Consider the following 6,952-nt stretch of genomic DNA (forward strand, 5'->3'; position numbering starts at 1 on the left):
TTACTATGCACATTTTAAACATGAACTCCGATTATTAGAATGTTCCGTTATAGGAATAATCATAAGTAAAGTAAAAAGTAAATAATGTGCTCTGTGGAAAATTAGTCGAAAAACATGATAAAATTTTTGAAAATTGTAGATAGAGTTACAGTGTAATAAAACAGTGATTCTCAATTTCTCGATTACTGCTGTGATTTTCAATCGAAAACTTATTTATTTTATATATTCATGATACACTTTTGGAAGATCGATTTTAGAAACAAACACAAAAAAATTGATACAAAAAGATATCGAAGTTATAAACAATATAATTAATTATTTTTAACTTTATCTTTTTTTCTCTCTCTCGCTTCGTTTAAATAAAATTTTAATTGCTTGTAATTTAATAAATAAATAAACTTCTTAACCGATACGTCAATTTTCTTATTCGTTTTGGCTTTAAGAAATTGATTTTCCAAAATTTCACGAATACACTTATTATCATATTTACTTGTATAAAATCTTGGAATCTTTGGATCCAAGAAGATTGATCTCATTACAACTCGAATCATCGATTATCGAGGCAAGATTAATTTTCGAAGCAAAAACCCAAAGAAGAGGATCGTTTGACCGCGAAAGTGCAAAAGGGTCGAATACCCATGGAAAAAAAAAGCGACACGCGCTAGTGACTTTCTCGTGGCCCATATAGAAATCATTGCACTCTTCAGAACCTCTGCTTGTTCGCAGAACTTGCGTTGCCCGGGGCCTTTTCGTCGCGAAAGTGTTCCACCTTGCACGTACACCTCTTTTCTTTTCTTTCTACCGTCTGTTTTTCTTCGAGACAACCGTGTGGTCCAATTTGTTCCCCGCAACGGATCCGACGAATTAACGAACACGGAAGTAGGAAAAAAATACGAGCCACTATATATATATATATATAGATAACAAATCTGACCAAGTTTGATTTGAAATTAAAATAAAAAATCGAAGAATAAGAATTTTTATTATTCTGTTATTTTAATTGTCGAGACAATGGAAATAATATTAATTATTATTTGATAAGTGACGTAATTAATATCATTTGTTTATTATTTTGCTCAATTAAAAATAAAATTCAAAATGAAAATTATCGAATAATAAATATAGTAATAATCATAATAAGCTTGTAATAATGTTAGTCAGAAACAGAAATTCTATTAAATGTCTATATGTTTGTGTCAGAAAAAAATTATGAAAAAAAAATAATAACATTATTTTATATAATATTATTGTGAACGGTTCAGATCTATCAGATAACAGAAAGGAAAGATCGAACTTCTTTTCTTGTCGTTGAGACGAGAATAATTATATTGTGAGACATAATTATGCTTTAGACGGAGATAATGGAATGAAGAATAATATGCACAATGTGTTTTCTAAAGGTGGTCGAGAAGGTAGAATTTCATTGAAGTATATAAATTATTTAACGAGAAAGCATTCTGCAAGTTTCAGTTGCACCAGACGAAAAAATATTTATGCTTCCACACATAATTATTAACCTTTCACAGTAAAATTCAATAATGTGTTAATAATTGCATTCACAATAAAATAACAGGTTTGAATGAAACATTTATTGACTTGAATCATATGAAATGTAATTTATTGACTTAATTAAGATAAATCATATATTTTATTTGGATAAAATTTTAATAATCATTGCTTGATATTAATCTTTTAATATTGAATCATCGATAAATAATCTGTTGTAAACAAAGTTAGAACAAATTAAAATGTATTATAAGATATACATAATTGACCTACATTAATTGCAACTCTTTTCTGATGTTCAGGCCACTTATGATTCGCGTGTTTTTATAGGACAGTTGTTGAACCAGTTAACATACTTCATACTCTTGATTTTTTTGAAATTTTTTTGAACATCAATTAATATACAAATTATTAGATTAATACATTCCATAACAAGCTTACATACAAATTTCATTTGAAATAAAGATAAAAAAATAATAGTTTGAAATAATAAATTATTATTACTCGTAAAATTTGTTGGAAATTTTTCTTAAATTTACAATATATTAATTGAAAAATTTATAAAGAAGTACTTAAATATATTGCAAATTAAGATAATATTAAATTAAAATAATATTATAAGATAATGATAACTAAAAGTAATTTCCAAATCCCAAATACGTTGAACAGTTATATTGATAAACATTACTGTGTGTACGATTGGCGTCGCATTCTAAACATCATAACCATTATAGGTTTTCCTGTTAGTTCACTGATAGATGCACCTGTATGTGTCGATATTAAATATGACTAAATGTTCACCCCACCGAATGTGTATGTAGATGAACACCAATTGAAGACAGTTAAACTCCCATTGAATATATAAGTAGAAACGGTTCTTAATACATTAAATTTTAGAAAGTATATATCATAAACACCACATAATATTATTATGAAAATACAGTTAAAATTCTAAATGGTTTGTCTTATGTGGGTACCGCATAGAAAGTTTCAATCGAAATAGAAAATGAAGAACAACATGTAGGACCAGTATATGTAGATATATATTTCAATCACCTACTTACATATCTTATATGTTACGTAATAAATTACAATGCAGTAAATTTGCAATAAAAATATATATAAAAATAATATTTATACTACTTTTACAGAATAGAAGAAAGAGAATGAAATTCGATCGGATAAAATATATAAATCTTCTTTTTACATTATGTAATTAAGAAAGTCGTTCAAACCGTTTATATTGCAAATGCATTGTCCTGACAAAATTATTAATCGAACAAAAGAGGTATGGAACAGAATCCGCTCAATCGATAACACAATCGATAACAAACATACACAACTGTTCGAATAGTATCGCTTCTGTTTAAATGCGCGGCTAGGAATCTTCACTCCCGAAATATCCGGAGTAAGGTTTCCACAGCGGAAATGTGACCGTTGATCGTATACGCCTGCTATTCGTGCGTGTCTAGCATCGCAAATAATTCGCTGTTCAATTCCACCAATCGATACCGTGCACCACGAATAAACGCGTGAACGGATTCGTTGGAAATTAATAACGATACTAATGTTCGATGCGATCAGATCTCGTTGTCTCTTACATTCGATCAATTTTTTCCGCTCGGTGAATCGCAATCGGAATGTTAGAGGTGAAAACACAAGTGTGGTTTGACAATAAGTCCAAAATTTCTCTCGTCTCTCTTATTGATTGATCACGCTAATAAACATTACCGTCTTTTTAGATACACCTCATTTCAGCTGTTAAATTATTCTTGTTTGAAGTTAAGTTATTCGAATTCTCGAATCATTCAAATTATTTGAATTCAAGTAACGTTTGATTAATTTGAACGAGGCTTAAGTCGGTTTTCCGCGTGCTGTTAATGCCTGTTGCGCGTTTGGAAATCCATCGCAGCCTGGTAATAGAGAAACGCGACAAGTTTTAATTTAACTGGCTAACGCGCTAGGTCAGGTTCGCACGACAAACGCGGTAACTTGCCAGATCGTGATCGAGATCACGGAACCAGTAGTAGTCATCCCTGATGTTTAATTATTGTTGGCTCTTAAAGGAATTAATTCTCAATGGAAAGAAATGAAAAAAAAAATATCTTTTCCCTTTTTTTTTCATTTACGAAAGATTATTGCGCGTATTATTATGTAATTATGTAAGAAACAATTTTATATATATATATATAGCTTTTTCTAATTTAAATTACACTTAGTATACACGGTTTAAACGTACTGTACAAATGCGTTCACGAATAGACAGTGTATTTACCTTTCAATCGAAATCAGATTCAAAGGAAAGATGGATGACGAGACGGAATATAAATTTGGTACGCTGGTTCTTCGAGGAATGCGTTTGAATGCCTTTGAAAGGAATGACTCGTGACGTATGAATAATTTCATATTTGTCACGAAACAGGTGGGAATCGCAAAAAGATCGAAAGTGTGCTAAAAAGGGATAAAAAGAGCGTGGATAAAATAAAAGTGAATGATGTTGAATGTGACAGACAGCAAAAGTCGATAATTTTGTGCAAAAAAAAATAGAAAAAAATCACAAAAATTTTGATATTTACTTTCTTTAGAAATAAATTTTTAGAAACAGTTTTGCATTTGACGAATCAACAAAATAATTTTGCAATAATAATAATATTTTTTTAGATAAATGTTTCTAAAGAATCGAAAAGAAATAAAACTGTTCTTGAAAAACTTGATATCATAATATTTCTTGAGGAACAAAGTAAAAATAATATTAAGTAAAATAATATTACTTAACGAAGTAACAAAGTAAAACAATATAAATCAAATGGAGATATATCGAAGATCTTAGTATTCGCAGTTTACAATGAATTTCTCCCACGTGATCGTTCTTCTCTGGCGGAAGCGGATGCCAAGAAGCGGTTTCTTCAGCTTTTCTGTTACATCGTTCAAGTTCACCTTGAATTCCTCGTTTCTTTTATCCCGCTGAAGAACTAAAGCCTCGTTTAACTTAGTCAATTGAATCAATTGAAGAATACACACGGCAAATTCACGTTGAATCGATATCCAAGTGAAATTTAGTTAGAGGAAGTAATTTAAGTAAAATCAACGCGATTTTAAATATCAATAATAACAGTTGGGCAAGATAGAAAGCCATTTATCATGTCACACCTTCGATAGCAATTAAAAAAGTGAAAAGAAATCTTCTAGTTGTCGCGTCAGGAAATTTGTTGGAATTATCGTGAATATCAATCGTAATCCACGCGGAACATCTTTCATAAAGTAGACGTAAATATAGATTTGTTCAGGATGTTAATACGCTTTCACTTTTCTGATTGAATCTGATATCTTCTTATTTAGAAATGTTTACCGAGTTGTTACTAATCACCAACCGCGTTTTATTCCTTTTACTAACTGCAAAAGATTAATAAGAAAATTTAATTTATTCTACAATTAGATTTATTTAATTTATTTTATAATTAGATGGAAGAAAAATTGTTTCTTTAAATAAAGAAACACACTTGAATACTTAGAAATTTATGACACCGATATTGGAAAAACAAATTAACAAATTAATTTTAACCATTAATGAGGTTAATGAGGTTAACGAATTTATTATTACATTGACATTAAATTCGATGATTTACATATCTATCCTCCTCTACAATTACAATTTCATTTTTTTCATAATGAAAAAAATTCTAATTATTCTTCAAATTATCTTAAATATTAATAAAAATATCATCTATTCCAATTTCCAATTGGTTTCAGATGATTCAGAAATAGTTCGTAATTCATTTAGCTACTTAAAAATCTTCGCGTATTAAGGCAATTTTAAATTTAAATCAAGAGAAAAGGGAAAAATAAGCAAGACAAATTTTAATTGATCTTCGCCAAAAGAACCAAGTGAACACTCTACAACGACCAAATCGTTCGCTCTTCGATCGTTGCCAAAAAATCGTCACGAACGTGGACAATCCGATATTTTCGATTTTTAAGACGGTAAAAGAATCCCGCGATTTCATAACGCGGCCAATATTCTTTTCTCCTGCCGATGCTCTCCCGTATATTCTCCTCCCATATCGTCTCCTTTCTCCTGTTCGTCAGTAGGCCAGCGGACATTCCCGACAACAGCTTTCCAACACCGTTCCCGACATGGCTTCCAATTTCGCGATGCAACTGCCATCTCCGCGAAGATCTATCGATCGGACTGAACGCGGCCTTTTCTATGCGTACGGGAGGAACGGCCCCACGACCTCGCTTTCGCGAGACCTGCGAAATTTCCGTCGCGACTTGTGTGTATACGCCTGGTCTCTATACACGGTGTCTGAAAACGACAGACTGAGATTGGCCTTTAAAAATTTATTGATTTTCAGAAACTCGCAAAAAAAACTCGAATTCGAAACGTTCGAAAGTGTCGAAGTGGCGATGGTTGGATTGATTATTGGTGGCGATAATACCGTCCCGTTCGTACCGCTAATGTATACTTACTAAATTGTAAATATACGAGATGTCTCCTTTTAAAAGGACATTAAACATCAAAGGGATATATTTAGACACGGTGTGATTATGGCATAAACTACAAATTACTAATAGGTATTGGAGACGGAAGCATTGTGTGAATATTGGCCTTGGAAATAAAAGGATGAACAAGGAAATTTATACCCTTAATAATGAGACAAACGTGTCATAAATCCTAAGACACGAAATGCTAAGCTATTAGTAGTACCTGTTGATATCCATGCTAATCGTAGGCATTAAAATAAATGGAGGTTGCTGGCTAAAATAAGAAACAAAATCTTTTTTCTCTATTTCACTCTTTGCTTTTTTTTTTAATCAGTACGTTTCACCTGTATTCCAATAATGAAAGTATTATTTAATTGCAAGCTTGTCACGATTACTGAAAAATCGTTTAACGTCTTCACCATAAATTTGCATTGTTCGAATCTGTAAAAAAGAGTGGAACAGTCCCAAGCGCATTTTCTCCAGTCGCATCCTTCGAATTCTTTAAATTGAAATTGAAGAAAGAGAAAGATTCGTTCAGAATCAATTGTAATTCGTTTTCCCCCGTATCTCTGCTAACGAGAATACTAATTCGATCATTATGCAATGATCATCCCCGCACCGCTACCCTTAAACGTAATCTTACTTCGTTTGCGGAAACAACTTCTGCATATTTAAATCGGATTCTTGGCGATGCAACTAGTCTCTTCTTTAATTTATACTTGAATTTGTGCGATTGCCTCTGCATGTGTAACGAAACCGTTATTACCATTAACATCCACACGAAATTTCTATTATATATACATATAAATAATAACGAGATATAGGAACAAAATTTTCTATTACGCGAAAATCTATCTATCTATCGCAAAAAAGTTAAGTTATACGCATTTAAAAAAATAGAAATACACGCATTTAAATTTATTTTATCGAAAGGCAAAAAAAAAAAAAAAAAAAACGTGAA

The 6,952-nt window shown here is 31.2% G+C and overlaps 1 protein-coding gene across 6 annotated transcripts in view; it reads left to right on the forward strand.

Annotated features, from left to right (window-relative positions):
- The window catches only part of LOC102679727 (unconventional myosin-XVIIIa), a 59,677-nt gene that overhangs the window by 33,666 nt on the left and 19,059 nt on the right, over positions 1-6,952 (forward strand). The gene's annotated exons all lie outside the window — the stretch shown is intronic.

The sequence above is a fragment of the Apis dorsata genome, unplaced genomic scaffold (genome assembly GCF_000469605.1).
Source record: "Apis dorsata unplaced genomic scaffold, Apis dorsata 1.3 scaffold_70, whole genome shotgun sequence".
In the NCBI taxonomy this organism is placed as follows: Eukaryota; Metazoa; Arthropoda; class Insecta; order Hymenoptera; family Apidae; genus Apis; species Apis dorsata.